Source organism: Doryrhamphus excisus, chromosome 5 (assembly GCF_030265055.1).
Source record: "Doryrhamphus excisus isolate RoL2022-K1 chromosome 5, RoL_Dexc_1.0, whole genome shotgun sequence".
NCBI lineage: Eukaryota > Metazoa > Chordata > Actinopteri > Syngnathiformes > Syngnathidae > Doryrhamphus > Doryrhamphus excisus.
This window is the reverse complement of record NC_080470.1, coordinates 26623428-26642679: the sequence shown is the minus strand read 5'-3', so window position 1 is coordinate 26642679 and position 19252 is coordinate 26623428. Positions and strand designations below refer to the sequence as shown.

Genomic DNA, 19252 nt, shown 5'->3' with positions numbered 1-19252 from the left:
CTTGAATTCACTCAGATCAAAAGTCTAATGTTCAGGTGACTGGCTCAAACTTTGTCTTGTCTGACCACTCTTTTGTCCAGAAGATATTTGGGTAATGTGGTCTGTTTTCTTAAACCTGCAAATGTCCAAATACACAAGGGTATTGTCTTTGTAGGGAGCATTGTAGTACATGTGACATGTATACTACATATGACATCAGAAATGATGGGTCTTTATTCAACAGAAGAAGAACAACATTTCTTTTAAATAACAGCATAGGAGCTGCTGAAACACAGCGAAGGCACTGCTGGGATTTGAACCCAGGATCTCCTGTTTACTAGACATGTCTGTCAAAAAATCACAACAGTATACAGTGTCTTCTCTTAAGGGCCCCTGCTTACCAGTTGATGGGGTTTGACTTGATTCCTTTTAACATAAAAGCATTCCGTCGTCTCTTAATCTATAATCCTGGCTGGCGCTTTTGCAAAAGATAATATTTTCAAGCAGAGCTTCTGTGTTTCACCAGACCTGTGCAGAAACAAACTGAAATCTGTGACTTGATCAACCTAACTTCTGATCAAATGTGTTAGACCATGGAAGCTGGAATGTGCTTTTGAAAAGTCATTGACACGCAGTTTGCCAATTTGGAACCACACAAGTGCTGTGCAAGAGTGGAGCGCAAACATGAATGAACAGTGACACTGGTGACATCCAGAGAACGTCCCTGGGTGGGCTCGAACCACCAGCCTCCCGGTTAACAGCCGAGTGCGCTGACCGATTGTGCCACAGAGACGCACACACTGACAACTTCTGTTCAGTTGAAGCCATACGAACGCATGCTATGCGTCCAGCATGCCCTTTGTTTTGGATGTGACTCGCACCTTCTGGTGTAAAAATCGAGGCATTGCAAACCAGGACACCAGCTTTACTCTTTGATGAACGCAAAGTATTTTTGGGTACAATCCAGGGGTCTTGTGCTCTCACGGAAATGGCTCTGTCCTTTTTCAACATGAGTTGAGACGAAATGTATTAAAATAGACAGACTGCATTGGTCACTCAATCAGAATTTCTCAGTTTGCCAATTTCAGACTGTGTGACAAAGAATCAAGTCAAACTCCATCGACAGGATGGACAGGGAACAACAAAGCAGGGAAGATAAGGGATAGGGAGGAGAGGGGAAAGATGCGACCGCCTTTGTTGAGAGCCAGAGAAGAAGCTCTCATCTCTGCAAGGTCAAGTACAGTATGCCAGAAGATTTTACCTTGTGAGTTGTCCTCATTCCATAAATGCCTGGATAGCTCAGTTGGTAGAGCATCAGACTTTTAATCTGAGGGTCCAGGGTTCAAGTCCCCGTTCAGGCGGTGAAGGTAGGCCCCTTCCCTGAATAACTTGTTTAAGTAAACCTTTTCGACCAAGCACCTTTGCGATCTTCCAGGACTGTGGGTAAACGCCATTCTCAATAATTAAATTGAAGATACAGTGCGAGACAGGCACCTTGACCAGCTTAGCCACAGCGCCAGCTGTGCATCTGGCACCAACACAAAAAAACAGTTCGCCAATGGGGAAAAATGTTCATACAAGGGAGGGAGTCCAAAGTCCAACACGTGTGAATTGAGAGTCCCTGGGTGGGCTCGGTTATCAAACTCGCTCCCAAGGAAATGTTGGAACTTGGGAAAGCATTAAGAATGGCAAGAAGTAGGATTAAGAATCCTACTTAAAAGCCTTCCCTATGGTAGAAGATAAGATATGCCTTTATTCGTCCCTCAGTGGGGAAATTTGCAAGGTCCCGCAAGTTCCGCAACAGCAGTGGGAGTACCTCAGTATGTTTACAGACCATGGACTCCTCCTAAATTTAGATACATAGCCTTATCCATGCCAAAACCACACAACAACCTTGACCAAATCCTGACTGACATAACTGACTTGGTACATAATCACCGTCTCAACGGAACTGAATTAGCCCAACTGTTGACATTGACCACAGGCTCCAAGTATGGTGCTTTTTGTACGGCCATTTAGCCAATTTGGCCAAAGGGGAATTCAGAACACCCTCGTGGCCCATTGCCATTTTTATGGTACCTGGCGACTTCAACCAGTGAACTCCACTGTACCGCTTATCCTCATCGACGGACTGTATTCCCCACCCTTTACCAGCATGGGGACATTCCAACCCAAGATGAGAACACACTGGACCAGGTACACAGCAACATAGTACGTGGCACAGACACAGCTTCACCCTACCCCCACTTTTAGCCCAGACTGAAAAAGCAGAGAACCCCCTTTGCAGCTGAAATTGCTCAGTTGGGAGAGCGTTGGATTGAATCTCTAAAGGTCCCTGGTTCAATCCAAGTTTTCAGCACAATTGCTGTTTACATCGTGAGTTGGCAAATAGTTTGTAAAGGGGTGACTTTGTTTTCTTGATTTCATCAACATCGATCACGACAACACAGCCAATGACATATTAAGAACAGACAAGTGCAGTTGGGAGGTGACATACAGAATCCTGATGCATATCATGTTACAATCAGACACAAACAGGATGTAGGACCCGACCTTGAGTTTGCGCAAATGTTCACAGCATTAGGTCTGCAAAGTGTTCAGCTGATGCACATTTACTGGAAAGGAAAATGGGCTTTTGTCACAGTAGCCATGCCGACACGAGCTAAAATGTTTCTCCCGCCAGGACAACACCCACATGAAATTCAAGCTTTGCTCGCAGACGAAAAAGAACCAGCTGGAATGAGCAATCTGCACCTCCAAGTCTGAGTTTATGGTTCTTGCCCAGAAAAGCATAGCTCACAGCCGTAATTGTATAGTGGTTCCTACTCTGTGTTGTGGCCGCAACAACCCCGGCCGATTCAGGGTCATGGCAGGTGTGTGTTGCTTTTGTAATTGTATTGTCTGAAAAGACAAGATTGTCTGTCCACTTGAAGTGTGGTGATGTAAAAGTACACTAGTTTTGACCACACCTGTTATTTTAGTAAACATTATTAGCATGCAATGAATCAAAGTATAAGGTACGATGTCGGAGATCAAGAACGCTTTTGTTGGCAAAAAAAGCCATAACATATCATTTCGACAATACGGGTATCAAACCCGCTATTTCTTGCATGTAGAGCAAGAACTCTAGCCTTTGAGTTAAATCCCCCCGCTGCACAGGAAGGCTGCCACAATTTCTGCAACACCAAAACACTAATTAAGATGTGTCATTTTGAGTCAACAAGACCATGTCCACAAAGGAGATGAGGTGACCGAGAGGTTAAGGTGATGGACTGCTAATCCGTTGTGTTCTGCACGCATGGGTTCGAATCCCATCCTCATCGGACTATACTAATGCACCAGTTTTGACACCACCTGTGTTTTTAGGAAACATCATTAGAATGCAATTAATCCAGGCATCCGGTACGATGTGGGAGATTGAGAATGCTTTTTTGGCAAGAAAAAGGCATAATATACCATTTGGAGAATGCAGGCATCGATTCCACTTCATCTCACATGCGAAGTGAGCGCTCTACCATTTGTGGTCCTACAAGAATGGGATTTGTTTTTGTGTTCTTCGAATGAAATGTTTTCCGCATGTTGCAGAATTTTCCACAGGAAAGAAATCTTTAAGATGTATCACCAAAAGAGCTGAACCGCCCAATGTGGGGCTCGAACCCACAACCCTGAGATTAAGAGTCTCATGCTCTCCCGACTGAGCTAACCGGGCATCGTTCTGCCACGATATCACTTTTTAATTTGTTTGAATTGATGTGGTCTTCTTGATGTTTGATCAATTCCACACCCAAAAAAAATTCAACTGTCAAGTGGATGAGCCTCTGCAAAGTGGCGCTGAATGACAACACATCACAATGTCATACTCTTTGGATTCAAGCACCTTCTGGCGTAATGGGATCCACAACAATCACGTCAGCTGTGGATGCAACGTCAATTCGTTCTTGAAGGGCAAGTGACAAAAAGAAGTACATGGTTCACAAATCAGCTGCCAAAGTTTCACTGACCAAGCACCCAGGCACTGCTGGGATTTGAACCCAGGATCTCCTGTTTACTAGACAGGCACTTTGACCAGCTTAGCCACAGTGCCAGCAGTGCATCTGGTACCAACACAAAAACAGTTCGCCAATGGGGAAAAATGTTCATACAAGGGCGGGAGTCCAAAGTCCAACACTTGTGTGAATTGAGAGTCCCTGGGTGGGCTCCAACCACCAACCTCTCAGTTAACAGCCAAACGTGCTGACCAATTGCGCGACAGAGACTACAACAGCATGACTGCAGTCAGGTTTCACTAAGTGCTGTCCACCTTAATTCTCGGGTGGTCCGGTCTGTTACGTTTCAGGTGTCATTCTGAATACTGCCCTTTCGCAGGAAAAGAGTCTTTGTACTTTTACAACATGAGCTCTAAAGAAAGGTACAAGCTAAGATATACTGCATTGGCCGGGAATCGGACCCGGGCCTCCCGCTTGGCAAGCGAGAATTCTACCACTGAACCACCAATGCCAAGTTGGGAAACACTGTCGGAGAACAATTTAAATTGTCGAGTGGATGTGCCTCTGCAAAGTGGCGCTGAATGACGCACGGGATGCCAGGGGAGGCCGAGTACTAACTGAGCTGAGCGAGAGGGCATAAGAAAAAAAATTGTGACCTTGTGGTGGTTACCCGGCAGCACCAAGGATGTGGCGCACGTCTGATGCGTAATGCATGCCAGGTGATGTTCATCTAGCGAGCGGACATTCTTGTGGGGGACAAGCTCAACAGTAGGAATGTTGAGAGAACTGACCAGTCCGCTATCAATGAAGTTCTCGTCCGCCCCAGAGTCAATTAATGCTGTGGTAGGAGAAGCTTCCCCCGCCCAGGATATCGTACCTTCCACCAGAAGTCGGCCCACCAAAGCGGATGACGCAGCCGGTGTGGTTGGAGCAGGCAGTGCCAGCAGCTGGGGAATATCCCTGGTGGAGGAAGAGCGTTGGCGTGCTGGGCGAACTGGACAGCGGGAAATTGTGTGTAGGACTCCCACAGTACAGGCACAGCCACAGGCGTTGACGGTGACTCCTCTCCACTGACGAAAGGCGACTGGCTCCCAGTTGCATGGGGACGACACTCCCGACGTCATCAGACGGCGCTCCGTGTTTTGTCTGAGTCACGGCTGGTGTGTGTTGCTTTTTGTTATTTTCTTGCCTGAAAGGACTTCTCGCTCGACCCAATTTTACTCTTGGCGAAACACTGATAATCCAGAACATAGCCTTAAACTGCAGGTGTATTAGTTGGAGGGCTCGTGGCCACCTGGTCACCTGAACAGGGACTTGAATCCCGGACACTCAGATCAAAAGTTTAATGTTCAGGTGATTGGCTCAACCTTTGTCCAGAAGATATTAGGCTTGTCCATGTGGTCAGTTTAAGACCTCTGTCGATCTTGGAGGTGGCCATTTCGGGACAGGGGCTTCTTCATCTCTGCAAGGTCAAGTACAGTATGATGAGTACAGATTTTGCCTTGTGAGTTTTTCAGACTTTTAATCTGATTGTCCAGGGTTCAAGTCCCTGTTCAGGCGGAGAAGAGTAGACCCCACATTACCAGCATGGGGACATACCAACCCAAGATGAGAACACACTGGGCCAGGTACACAGCAACATATGTGGCAGAAACACAGCTTCAACCTGGCCCCTCTTTTAGCCTCTACTGAAAAAGCGGAACACCACCTTTGCAGCTGAAATCGCTCAGTTGGGCGAGTGCGAGAATTAAGATTTAAAGGTCCGTGGTTCAGGATTTGGAAGCGTTCAGCCAAATCATGCGGGCAAGACGCGAAAAGATGAACATTTCCAGGGCCGAGGCCAAAGCTTTAAAAGAATTAAGAACAAACAGACAAATCGTAATCAAACCAGCAGATAAAGAGAGCGCGGTGGTGATTTTGGGACGAGAACAGTACACCCAAGAGGTTTATCGACAGCTGAACGATCAAAGATATAGAAAACTACAAAATCCAATTGTTCGGCAGACAATGCCAATGGTACGAGAGATCGTGTATAAATTGTATTATAAAAAGTTCATCCTAACCATCAGAAATAAGTTCAGACGATGGTCCGGCGTTCATGCATAAAGTAGGGTTAGCCTAACCCTAACCCAAACCCAAACCCAAACCATATTGTACAACAACTGCGAATAAAACAAAGGTTCGGGTTTGTCTATCATCCCCAGTCCCAGGGAATGGTAGAACGAGTAAATGGGACACTCAAAGCCAAGCTCAATAAAATCTGTGCTAGCGCAAAGTTAAATTGTGCGGATGCACTAACAATTGCATTAATGAGCTATCGCATGCAAACTAACAGAATTACACATCTAACACCGCATGAGATGCTTACGGGTCGACCCATGCCAGCACTGCATTTGAGAGGGCCTTATAGAGGGCCCCCACTTGAGCAGTTGCAAAATGAATTGACTATATAAAATATGTTAACTGCCATACATGGAGCTATCTATGTGCAGGAGAAAAACAGGGTTCCTGAGTCGACAAAGGTGACTTGGTGGTGCCAGGCAACCAGGTGTACATCAAAGTGTGCAGGCGAAAGTGGCACGAGCCAAGACGATTGGGACCCTATAAGGTGGTTGAGCAGCCTTACCTATTTCCCAATCCGGACGATCGTGAGGATGATGGCACTGACTCAGAGGACTCGATGAGCCATGAGGTATGACTGTTGCTATGATTGGCAAGGGAGCCGGACCTGGAGCTGAACATCACCATCTTTAAGTCACTATGCGAGTCCTCTCCACGAACTATGCTGATATTGCTTGAGAAACCGCCATGCCATGGACAGGACTGATCTAGAAGGGCAAGGGACTTGACGGGACTGAACAACAATGCACTCACTTACAGTTAATAAGTGTGGGTAATACCAGTCAATCAGTAGTAACACGTGTACTGGTTCAGTTGTTCAGCACTACTTACTATGTTAGGAGTATATCAGTCACTCACTATTCCAGTTGCCTTATACAGTACTTTAGAGCATTAAGGACTTTACACGGTCACTATAGACACAAAGGTGTGTTTTGTTTAGATTTGTTTTGCAGTTAGATTCCATTTATATATTAAAGGGTGTAGTGGATATGTTATTTATGTAACTCATAAATTGCAATAGTCACCAGACACTCAAATAGTAAGCATAGGGTCAGAGTTAGGAAGGGAATGTTCCAGCGAAGTTGGCGCCAACCAAGGGAACCCGCCGACTGAGCCATTCCGGAGGACCGCCCTCCTCCTACATGTGATGTGGCAAGTCACCACCTCATCTCGACGAAAGGAGCCCCTCATTACAAAGGGTCCCTCCAGATGACATCGTGCTGACCATCAGCGGGTGGTCCAAGAAAGGGACTGAAGATGGCCAACACCGTTTGTACAGAGGCACAATAATCCTCTGGGCGGTGAAAATGTGAGCAGAAACATTGCTCTTAACCAATTCTGCTCTCGCCCTGGGCCTTGAATCCCAGACCACAACACTTCCCCTTCCCCAGGCCCATGTTCCAGGAGGGCAGCGAGATCCCCTTGAATGTCATATGTGAATTCTCTTCGGAAATGGTAACGTGCCAAGGGGCCAAGACTGGACCAAGAGACATTATTTGTTGTTTTGGGAGTTTGGTACCCCCAAAAGGGGGGGATATATTGTAAAATGACTACTCTTTTGCACATTGCATATGACTTTTCTTCTTGGTAAACTCTAGTTGAACTTAAGAGGGCTACGTGACTTGGGGAGGCCAACCTGACCTGATTGTTACACAAGATGTTTTCGGATGTTTGGAGTCCAAGATGTTCTGCCAAAATACTTAGGTCCAGTCAGGAGGCATGACCAGATAGGGACTGAATTCTGGAAATCCACGTCATCGTTATTGTTCATGAGGTCTATATAAGTGCTGTATTAAATAAACAAGAGCACCCTTTCCCGACAACTGCAGACGTGGTTCGTGTTGCATTACTTGCCAACAAGAGGAACCCGACGAGTACGGGGACCAGCTGTCCCTGCACCTGGACCTGATGGCGCGAGGGGAAGTGGTTTCCCCCATGGACCCGGCCCCCTCCCCGGCAACAGAGGCCCTCTGCCGTTGGGAGTCAGAGAACTTACTTGACGACACCCCACTGCTGACTTCCACGCCGCCAACGAAATCACCTGTGGAAAAAGAAGGCCAATGGGAAGAGCTGCTGGCGGACATCAGTTTCGACAGCTCTATGTCCGGCTCAATTGGCGGGAGCCAAAAGCAACTGGTCCAGCGACATTGGAACACCACCAGGAAAATGGTCGACCGGAAACTTACCGTGTGGAAGAAATTTGTCATCCTGGGAGATTCTAACGTGTCCCGGTTCCCACCACATGACTTCCCAGATCTGCAGGTTGACAGCTTTCCGCGGGGCCACCTTTAGGAGTAGCCGAGGCGCTACTCGCCATGGCAGTCATTCACACCAAGGTGGAAAAACTGGTGTTGTCCTTCGGGATCAACAGTAGAACTCAGAAATTCAAAGAGACCACCTCCAGGCAGTTGCAGGCACTTTGGAAAGAGGCCAAGCGGGTCTTCCTGGAGGCGGCAGTTTTCATCCCATTAGTTAACCACTCACCATACTAATGCCTACTGAGAACCCTCAATGAGTATATTGAGGATAGACTACCGTCCATCCCGCTTCTGCAGGACAATCTGTTCCACACAGACCCAGACTGCATACCCAGACCACGTCCACTGCTGAAGCAATGCTCAGGCATTGGACACAATTTTTAAACTTGTAGGCCCCCAAAGGACAAAGTCCCTGGGGGGTCCCAAGTTTCACTAAATTGCCAAAATGTTAAAGTGTTATCCCCCAGTTTCAATCCATCCGGAGCACAATTATCCCTGTTATCCAAAGGCCTACCTTTTATACCTACCCAATCAGAAAACAAGAATTATAAATTGGAAAACACAAAAGACTACTTTGGGATGTGCAAGAATATCATAGACGGCTTAGACTTATTGAATTTTTCGGTAGAGAAGAAGAAGAAAAAAGCGCATAGCCAAAGTTCCATCCCCCCTCGATTTGCCCCCCCCCCCCCCCCCACTTAACACAATCTCCCCCGCCCTACACACCCTAATTAGAAAAGATAGGGAACTAGCCGAACAAAAACCTGAGGAAAAGGATAACCTAACCAAAAGGGAAAGAGCTGCACTAAAGGAATTGAATGGGGATAGCTCCGTAGTTATCAAACCGGTGGACAAGGGATCATCTATAGTAATTCTTAGCAGAGAACAGTACGTCTGGGAGGGACAAAGACAATCAGGGGACCCCACTTATAAAAAAACTTACACAACCCATGTATACACAAACGATACCCCTAGTTCGAAAAATCATCAAAGAACTCATCTATCAAAAATCCATCAAAACCCGAGACTTGGAATCCCCCACACCACATCCCCCGGGTAGACCAATTGTATCGGATTGTGGTAGTGAAACATATGGTACGGCTATATTTATTGACTTCTATCTTAACCCACTCTCCAACAAACATTTGGCTTATGTGAAAGATACCTACAATTTTGTCGAGTTAGTCCAAAAAAATTAAATTTCTTCTTTTTTTCGCTAGACGTGGACAATATGTACACGAATATCGATACCAAGAGGGGCCTAGAAGCTGTCAAATACATATTTGATGAATACCCTGACAGGACAAGACCCCAGAAAAAACTTTTACAATTATTGGAAATTAACCTCACTGGAAATGATTTTGAATTTAACTCAGAGTACGTCCAGTGGCTGGGCTTGTTGTGGGCGACCTGATGAGACCACCACTTAGCATGTGGCATGTGCAAGAGACTAGTCCGGGCGAGACCGGTGCAACTCATACTTACCTGGCAGGGGAGATACCATGATCAAGAAGGTGGTTCACCCAGGGTCGAGCCATTGCACATGGGTTGAGCTGACCTCTGCGAATTCCCCAAACGTGGGAATCTCGACTGCATAATTTGTGGTAGTGGGGGACTGTGTTTGCGCTCTCCCCTTATCCTGTGTTTAAAACAAGAGGCAGGTGCAGCACCGCGCTGAGCTCCTTGGCTTGCGAGTGCAGCCAGACCAAGCAAGAAACGACCAGCCCAGCACTACCAATGCTTGCTGAAAATGTCTGCCCATCCGCGGGAGACAACCAACCAGCCATGAGGCCGATCTGCTCTCAGTCAGGAAACCTCAATGAGAAACGGCGACAAGACAGAGAAAGGGGCGTCGGCAACCATTTCGATTGATCTGAGTCTAAAGTTCAAGGTTTGCTCGCAGGCAAATTTGAAGCAGCGAGAATGAGCAATCCGCACCTCTGAGTAGGAGTTCATGGTTCTCACCTAAAAAAGGATAGCTTATAGCCGTAATCGTGTTGTTGTTTGTATTCTGTGTTTTGTCTGAGTCACGGCTGGTATGTGTTGCTTTTTGTTGTTTTCTTGCCTGAAAGGACTTCTCGCTCGACCCAATTTTACTCTTGGCGAAACACTGATAATCCAGAACATAGCCTTAAACTGCAGTTGCATTAGTTGGAGGGCTCGTGGCCACCTGGTCACCTGAACAGGGACTTGAATCCCGGACACTCAGATCAAAAGTTTATTGTTCAGGTGATTGGCTCAACCTTTGTCTTGTCTGACCATTAACTCTTTTTGTCCAAAAGATATTAGGCTTGTCCATGTGGGCAGTTTAAGACCTCCGTCGATCTTGGAGGTGGCAATTTCAGGACAGGGGCTTCTTCATCTCTGTAAGGTCAAGTACAGTATGCCAGAAGATTTTGCCTTGTGAGTTGTCCTCATTCATCAAGGGCCTGGATAGCTCAGTTGGTAGAGCATCAGACTTTTAATCTGATTGTCCAGGGTTCAAGTCCCTGTTCAGGCGGAGAAGAGTAGACCCCACATTACCAGCATGGGGACATACCAACCCAAGATGAGAACACCCTGGGCCAGGTACACAGCAACACATGTGGCAGAAACACAGCTTCACCCTGGCCCCTCTTTTAGCCTCTACTGAAAAAGCGGAACACCACCTTTGCAGCTGAATCGCTCAGTCGGGCGAGTGCGAGAATTAAGATTTAAAGGTCCGTGGTTCAAGCCTGGGTTTGAGCACAATCCCTGTTTACGTTGCGACTTTGCCAATAGTTTGAAAATGCTTATTGGCAGGCTGAAAGGACCTTAACTTCATTCATCAAAGGGCCACCCCTCCAGACAACGTTAGAGGAGGTTACAAGCCAAACCTGTCAAGCCGTGATTTTTATTTCATGTTTTGTTGAAGAAAAGCCCATAATTTGTGGAACAATTTTCCCTACAAGGGAGAAACATTTGTCGATTTGGACAATTGTCAATATGCCCCCACTTTGGACACATCATCTTGTGTCATTGTTTGGCAACTGCTTCACCAGTCCCCTTAAAGGGCTCACCCTTCATAGTGTAGTGGTTAGCACGTTTGCCTTACATGCAAAAGGTCCCTAGTTGGAATCTGGGTGGAAGCAAGGCCGTTCAATTCCTTCTTTCACAAAAAAATCAAGGTGACAAATGGGAAAAAGGATATGTGCTTGATCCCTGAAGGTGTGTACACGGGCATCTGTCCCCAGTTTGGACACACAATCCATATTTCCCGGATGACTGATCGGGTGCGTCACTGGCCTGCACGAAGGGGCTTATAGGAAGGAGGTGGCCGCTGTGGTGTCGTTGCATGCAAACAACATCCTCATCCTTGACACAGCGAAGACCAAGGAGGAGAATAATCGTGGATTCGGTCCGCTTACACTGGCAGGATTTCACTAGTCCTGTTGAAAGCCTGGCCACTGGTGTGGTTTCCGTCATGCAGTGGTTCGCCTAACACTGAAGACACTCCTTTGCAGGCGCTGTGGCTTAGTTGGTCAAAGTTCCTGTCTCGTAAACAGGAGGTCCTGGGTTCAAATCCCAGCAGTGCCTTGCATATGTGTTTCAGCGACTCCATTTTTTTCTCTCCAACATTTCAAGTAAATGTTTTGAATCAGACGTCATGTTCTGTGTAAGAAATATCCATCATTTCTGATGTCATATGTAGCATAAATGTCATATGTACTACAATGCTCTCGACAAAGGCAAAAACATTGTGCATTTGGACATTTGCGGGGCTAAGAAAACAGACCACATTAGCAAAACTCTACTATCATCTACATTAGCTCTACTATCTGAGGTAATTCCCCTGCTGCTGCAATGTTGGCAGAGAAGGTCCAGTCACAGAACTATTTTGGTTCCTTTGCTGGAGTACGTCAAAGTGACACTGTCTCTGCCTTGCTGAGTGCAGACATAAAGCAGTCCCTGGTGGTCTAGTGGATAGGATTCGGCGCTCTCACCGCCGCGGCCCGGGTTCGATTCCCGGTCAGGGAATTGACATTTGGGTAGGTTTTTACTGGAGCTAGGATTTGTCTTCGGTCTCAGTCGAATGGTTGGGGTCATCTTGAAGCACAAACCGTTGTCATCCTGAAGCGACTGACAACAGAAATATAAACAAAACATGGACACACAATGGACAACACAATAAGACAAGGTCCTCGACTGAGAATGCTGTCAGGACTGGGTTTAGGGTGAGACAGAGCATTTGTCGGATGCTCAGGGATAGATCCTTGTTAGAATAAAATGTAGATAGAATGAATATAGCATCAGTTATCACCCTTATATCCATTTGCTTAGACAATAGAAAGAGTGTTTGAATGTGCTGAAGAAGAAATGTTCCTGTGACCCTGATCAGAGACCCCCAGCAACCCCCAGGTCCTGGAGGTGCCTGGATGCGCCAACCGCAACCCTGCAGATGTTCACGTTAATCCTGCAAGAACGTGTCAAGATAAGAACTCATAAAACAATAAAAGTAATTCCTCTCACATACACACACATACACATAGAGAAACAAATACAGCTCGTGCAACTGCCACCCCTAGAGTTGCATGACCATGTAGTAGGGACCCCCGAAAGAGAATAAATAAAGAGGAGTTTGAACTCAGTGGAGCGGCATGTCACTGGGTATGTGGTTTCACTCTCATCGCTGCGAGTAACTTTGAATATTGTTGTCTGTCTCTTCTGTATTTCTGCATTTAAGTGTTTTTACAAGTGTCACAGGAGTTTGAACCTGACAACCCACTGACTCACAACGACCTTGCACATCTACACGTGTCAGGGTTCAACATATTGGCCTCTCATGTTACATGGTGTGACTAGGGACGTGGAGTCAGTACTTCAGTCTCCGCATTGAACGTCTGCAGCAACTGCCCTAAGCCACTTGCTGCCGCTGCCTTAGCTCAGAATGAAGTCACAAGAGTGCCATACAGACTGACTCCTTGAGATAACCAGAGTCCTGTCTCTGAATTTGGACACAGGTCAAGTGGCTGGGCTTGTTGTGGGCGACCTGATGAGACCACCACTCAGCATGTGACATGTGCGAGAGACTAGTCCGGGCGGGACCGGTGCAACTCATACTTACCTGCCAGGGGAGATACCATGATCAAGAAGGTGGTTCACCCAGGGCGAGGCTCAGCCATTGCACATGGGTTGAGCTGACCTCTGCGAATTCCCCAAATGCGGGAATCTCGACTGCATAATTTGTGGTAGTGGGGGACTGCGTTCGCGCTCCCCCCTTATCCCGTGTTTAAAACAAGAGGCAGGTGCAGCACCGCGCCGAGCTCCTTGGCTTGCGAGTGCAGCCAGACCGAGCAAGAAACGACCAGCCCAGCACTACCAATGCTTGCTGGAAAGGTCTGCCCGTCCACGGGAGACAACCAACCAGCCGTGAGGCCGATCTGCTCTCAGTCAGGAAACCTCAATGAGAAACGGCAACAAGACAGAGAAAGGGGCATCGGCAACCATTTCGATTGATCTGAGTCTAAAGTTCAAGGTTTGCTCGCAGGCAAATTTGAAGCAGCGAGAATGAGCAATCCGCACCTCTGAGTAGGAGTTCATGGTTCTCACCTAAAAAAGGATAGCTTATAGTCGTAATCGTGTTGTTGTTTGTATTCTGTGTTTTGTCTGAGTCACGGCTGGTGTGTGTTGCTTTTTGCTGTTTTCTTGCCTGAAAGGACTTCTCGCTCAGCCAAAGCAAAGCCAGGTAAAAACGTAATCATTTGTCCCTTTGTTGGAATAGTTGCATCTTGTGCCTGTAGTGACACTGCCTGCAGAGATGGTTATTTCACCACCACCACCTGCTCATACCCCGTTGGAGCAGCAGCAACCACCTCCTGTGCCAAAAAACTCAAACAAAAACCATGTCTGTGCTGTGGCCAACCAAAATCAAAACATCAAGTGGATGGGACATCAACCACGACGTTCATCAACAAGGCCCTGTCAGATAATCTTATTGCTGCAGAAGGTCTGACAGACCCTAAGATGCCATTTAAAGATTTCAGTCAAACAGACTTCTTCCAGCGAGAGGTGGATGAGACAAGAAAGAGGGTGGAGGAAAAACAGCAGAAGAAGAGAAAGAGGGAGGAATCTCCTCCACCCCCTGTCCGAAAGTGCCTCTGCAGGATGCAGCTGAAGCAGGGCCGGAAAAGCCCCCGCATCCACACTGGCTTCAGAGAAGTACATCTACTGTCCTGCCAAAGTGTTCTCCATCTATAGAGAGCACAGGATGGAAAAAGAGATGAGCTGGAAGGAGTTCCAGGCCTCTCCTTTCTATGAAAAGGAGAAACAAAGGCGGCAAAATAAGTGAACAATGTGTATATTCATTATTCATAACTGCTTACATGTAGATTTTTTTATTATTATTGAGAGTGTTCTTGAGTGTGGCAACCTGATAAATAAATATTCTTTGTGACATTGCATTGATTTTGTATTTTATTTCAAGCACTGGTATCAATATAAGCCTGATAGGAATAATTTGTAATTATATAGGGATTAATTGGAAAAAAATAATATTGTGGAGAAGAAAACTGTGACTTGACTGCTGGCTTAGACGGGATTCAAATACCTGACTTCATTTCTCCAAAGTCTCTCTGCTTGTCTGACATCTGTCTCGCATCCTGATTGGCTGGCAGCAAATGTCAACAACACAAGCGCGGCCCGGCCAACGCTCTGACCAATTGCACAGAGACTACATCAGCATCAATGCAGTAAGGTTTCAATAAGTTTCTACTTCTGACAGAAATGAGCAAATACTCAAGTGCTGTCCACCTTAACTGTCAGGTGGTCCGTTCTCTTACTTTTCAGGTGTCATTCTGAGTTCTGCCCTTTCGCAGGAAAAAGAGCCTTTGTACTTTTTCACATGAACTCTAAAGAAAGGTACAAGTTGAGATACACTGCATTGGCTGAGAATTGGACCCAGGGCTCCCGCTTGGCAAGCGAGAACTCTACCACTGAACCAACAATGCCACATGTCGGAGAAAAGTGGCTGAGCCTATGCAAAGTGGCACTGAATGACAAAACATCACAATGTCATACTCTTTGGATTTAGCTCCTTCTGGCGTAATGGGATCCACAACAATCATGTCAGGTTTGGATGCACCGTAGACTCGTTTTTGAAGGGCAAGTGACAAAAAGAGGTACGTGGATCAAAATTCAGCTGCCAAAGTTTCACGGACCAAGCACCCAGGTACGGCTGGGATTTGAACCCAGGATCTCCTGTTTATTAGACAGGCACTTTCACCAGCTAAGCCATAGTGCCAGCTGAGCATGTCAACCTGGCAATGCTGCCTTTACTCTTCTAGACAGTAACTGCTTGCAACGTTGAGACAACGCCATTTGTCGTGTGTCATTCGGTCAGCAGGTGGGGAATCCCGTATATATTTGGCACCGATACAAAGGGTTTACCTATTGGGAAGAATGCAAGGGCTCTCCAAAAGAGTCCAACACAAGTGTCACACGAGGGTCTGGAAATGGTCCCTGGGACTGACACAAATAACTAGGTTGTTAATCTGGACTAACATAACATAATACCCACATGGGAAACAAAACGCAGTGTGAATGTGTGAATGCCTTTTAAAAAGTAGCCTCTGGAGGGTCAGGGTGGCCGAGTGGTCGAAGGCACTGCCTTCAGGTGCAGTGCCTGGACAGTAAACCAGGGGTACTTTTCAAAATGTCTGCTGCTGAAAAGTGTACAAAGAAGACCTATTGTATCCCGGGATCTTGCATTTCTCCTGAAAACAGGCTTTGTATCTCAACATGACCTCTGATAAAAAAGTATGGAAATACCAGTAGAGGACTGCTGGAATTGGAACCAATGAGCCCCTAGACATGTAATTTGACCAACTAAAGCATCGTGCCTGTGAAGCATGCAAACTTGACTTGAATGGGGCCTTTAGTAGAAAAGGAAATCCTGGGCATCTGGCACGGACACAAAAACAGTTCACCAATGGGGAAACATGTTCATACAAGGGAGGGAGACCAAAGTGTCAATTGTCACCAGTGAAACACCCTCGAGAGGTAAACAAAACAGCATGTCAAAGCAGAGCGTCAACAATCCTCTCAGTCACCAAGACTGCAAGGAGCAGATCAATGGGGGCAGTGGACCCCATTATCCTCTACCCAAAATTTAGACCACGAGTGCAGAGAATGCGGACCGTGAAGGAACAACAAAAGCCCCCGTCGACAACACCCTGCCCCTCATAACCCCCCGGCCCCATAACCAACAGCGCAGAACCCAGTGAACTGCGAAACACCCCCATCAAGGCAACCAACCGACCAGGTAAAGGTAAAGAAAACAGCATGGCACGGAGAATGCGGTCTGTTAAGGATGAGTTAGTCGATTTTAGCTGGAAACATTTGATGCAATGGTGTCCTGTGGTCGATTAGCTCAGTTGATCAGAGCGTGGTGCTAATAAAGCCACGGTCATGGGTTCACCCCCGTACCGACCACTCTTCTTTATCTGCTCCAGGAACAACAAAAGCCCACGGCAAAAACCCATCGGGCCCCATAACCAACAGCGCACAACCCAATCAACTGCGAAACACCCCCATCAAGGCCGCTAACTGACCGGGGAAAGGTCAAGAAAACAGCATGGCAAAGCAGAGCGGTGGCAAACCTCTCGCGCACCGTGACTGCATGAAGCAGATCAATGGGGGCGGCCACCCCATTGTCCTCTACCCAAAATTTAGACCCCGAGTGCAAAGAACAAACAGCAACAAAAGCCCACGTCGACAACACCCCGCCCTCATAACCAACAGGACACCAGGAAAACCTATCCAAGGGTCAATGTACGTCAGTTTGGAAGCACCGAACCAGGGTGAGGTTGACACACCTTGTCTGGTCCTCAGGGCGTCCGTGGCATGAGGTGAGACCCTACGGAAGTAGCACTATGCACTAGGCGCTCCACATCAATTGACAATACTGTTATTGGAGGAAGGAAAGAAATCAGGGCACAAACACCAGTCATGTTCTCGGTCGGTAACCTATCACTCACGTCGGGTCCACCGCACCACTACCAGAGGTCAGCCCTGAGGAGCGACCAGAAGAAGGCATCCACCAGTAAGGTAGAATTACACTAAGAGGTATTAATGCCGGGTTGTACAAATCGGGAACCTGTGGAAACGGTAATGCACATAAATTTACCTTTCACCACTGTGCTGCTGAATATGGGCTTACCTTTGACCTCTGTAACCTCGGGGTGCGCGAATGGCCTACAATTAGCCAATAAAACAAAGGATTCCTTGTAGAATTTAGGCAATCGATCCCGCTACCTCTCACATGCAAAGCAAGCGCTATACCATTTGAGCTAATTCCCCTGCTTTTCCTGAATTGGCAGAGAAGGTCCAGTCTCAGAACTATATTGGTTCTTGAATTAACTCAGAGCAAATGACTACTGGATCCTGGGAGGGAGCAAAGCAGTGGCTCAACATATTTGACAGTGCATCCCATGCCAGAAAGCTCGAGGAGCCACAGAGGAACAAAAGATGGCTGACTTACCTCAAGACCACATTGAGCCTTCTCCACCAATTACCTATGGTGGCATGGATTGTTTTGGCCCGTTTCACACAAAACAAGGGCGTAAAGAACAAAAACAGTACAGTCTACTATTCACTTGTCTATGTTCTGGAGGTGTTCACATAGAGATGCTGGAGGACTTGACCACTGACTCATTCATCAATGCCCCAAGATGCTTCATTGCCATCAGAGGTGCTGTTTGGCACATCCGATCAGATCAGGGAACATACTTAGTTTGAACTAAAAATGAAATGGAAAAGTCTCTAAAGGAAATAAACACAGAAAGAGTAACAGAATACCTGGCAGACAAGCAATGCAACTTTGTCATAAATGCAAGCCATATGGGAGGTGTTTGGGAGCGCCAGATCAGAACCATCAAAAGCGTGCTCATTTCAGTCCTAGCAAACAGTGCTGGCAGGTTGAGTGACAGTTCCTTGAGAACCTTTCTTTAGGAAGCCATGTCTGTTGTGAATAATCACCCTCTTACTGTGGACAATGTAAACAACCCATGTGTCTGGAACCACTGACACCTAACCACCTGATTACCATGTAGTCATCTATTCCCATGCCACCACGTGTTTCCAAAATGGCGCTGCGGACGGCTGCCTTGGTGTGTTGGTCCTCCAGCACCTGGACTCCGCAGGAACCTATGCTAGGATCCTGTTTGTGGACTTCAGCTCCGCCTTCAACACCATCCTCCCAACTCTGCTCCAGGAGAAGTTCTCCCAGCTGAGCGTGCCTGACTCCACCTGCAGGTGGATTACAGACTTCCTGTCTGACAGGAAACAGTGCGTGAAGCTGGGGAAACACATCTCAGATACAAAAACCGTCAGCACCTGATCCCCCCAGGGCTGCGTTCTTTCTCCTCTGCTCTTCTCCCTGTACACAAACAGTTGCACCTCCAGTCACCAGTCTGTCAAGCTCCCGAAGTCTGCGGACGACACCACCCTCATCGGACTCATCTCTGACGGCGACAAGTTTGCCTACAGGTGAGAGGTTGACCATCTGGTGACTTGGTGCAACCTGAACAACCTGGAGCTCAACGCCCTAAAAACAGTGGTGATGGTTGTGGACAACAGGAAGAACTCAGCCTCTCCTGTCCCCATCACCCTCTGTGACTCTATGATTGACATTGTGGAGTCCTTCCGCATCATCTCATCTCCCAGGACCTCCAGTGGGAGCCGAACATCAGCTCCCTCATCAAGAAGGCACAGCAGAGGATGTACTTCCTACGTTCCTATGGCAGCTGAAGAAATTCATCCTGCCAAAGACAATGTTGGTGCACTTCTACAGCTCCATCATTGAGTCCATCCTCACCTCCTGCAATCTCCCGTCCCTCCAGGATCTGTACGCCTCCAGGACCCTAAGGCGTGCAGAAAAGGATTGTGGCCGAT

At 47.1% G+C, this 19252-nt stretch overlaps 12 non-coding genes across 12 annotated transcripts; 8 read left to right on the top strand and 4 right to left on the bottom strand.

The window, feature by feature from the left end:
- Positions 1–698: 698 nt before the first annotated feature.
- Positions 699–772, bottom strand: trnan-guu (transfer RNA asparagine (anticodon GUU)). The gene has a single exon. It is a non-coding gene; the product is annotated as a tRNA-Asn (tRNA).
- A 495-nt stretch (positions 773–1267) lies between these two features.
- trnak-uuu (transfer RNA lysine (anticodon UUU)) lies at positions 1268–1340 on the top strand. The gene has a single exon. It is a non-coding gene; the product is annotated as a tRNA-Lys (tRNA).
- A 1880-nt stretch (positions 1341–3220) lies between these two features.
- On the top strand, positions 3221–3302 carry trnas-gcu (transfer RNA serine (anticodon GCU)). Its single transcript has one exon. It is a non-coding gene; the product is annotated as a tRNA-Ser (tRNA).
- A 313-nt stretch (positions 3303–3615) lies between these two features.
- Positions 3616–3688, bottom strand: trnak-cuu (transfer RNA lysine (anticodon CUU)). Its single transcript has one exon. It is a non-coding gene; the product is annotated as a tRNA-Lys (tRNA).
- Positions 3689–3989: 301 nt separating this feature from the next.
- Positions 3990–4063, bottom strand: trnat-agu (transfer RNA threonine (anticodon AGU)). Its single transcript has one exon. It is a non-coding gene; the product is annotated as a tRNA-Thr (tRNA).
- A 342-nt stretch (positions 4064–4405) lies between these two features.
- On the bottom strand, positions 4406–4476 carry trnag-gcc (transfer RNA glycine (anticodon GCC)). Its single transcript has one exon. It is a non-coding gene; the product is annotated as a tRNA-Gly (tRNA).
- Positions 4477–9821: 5345 nt separating this feature from the next.
- LOC131130322 (U1 spliceosomal RNA) lies at positions 9822–9980 on the top strand. Its single transcript, XR_009130021.1, has one exon. It is a non-coding gene; the product is annotated as a U1 spliceosomal RNA (small nuclear RNA).
- Positions 9981–10771: 791 nt separating this feature from the next.
- Positions 10772–10844, top strand: trnak-uuu (transfer RNA lysine (anticodon UUU)). The gene has a single exon. It is a non-coding gene; the product is annotated as a tRNA-Lys (tRNA).
- A 532-nt stretch (positions 10845–11376) lies between these two features.
- Positions 11377–11454, top strand: trnav-uac (transfer RNA valine (anticodon UAC)). Its single transcript has one exon. It is a non-coding gene; the product is annotated as a tRNA-Val (tRNA).
- Positions 11455–11825: 371 nt separating this feature from the next.
- Positions 11826–11899, top strand: trnat-cgu (transfer RNA threonine (anticodon CGU)). Its single transcript has one exon. It is a non-coding gene; the product is annotated as a tRNA-Thr (tRNA).
- A 369-nt stretch (positions 11900–12268) lies between these two features.
- trnae-cuc (transfer RNA glutamic acid (anticodon CUC)) lies at positions 12269–12340 on the top strand. The gene has a single exon. It is a non-coding gene; the product is annotated as a tRNA-Glu (tRNA).
- Positions 12341–13419: 1079 nt separating this feature from the next.
- On the top strand, positions 13420–13583 carry LOC131130314 (U1 spliceosomal RNA). The gene has a single exon (XR_009130013.1). It is a non-coding gene; the product is annotated as a U1 spliceosomal RNA (small nuclear RNA).
- Positions 13584–19252: the final 5669 nt, after the last annotated feature.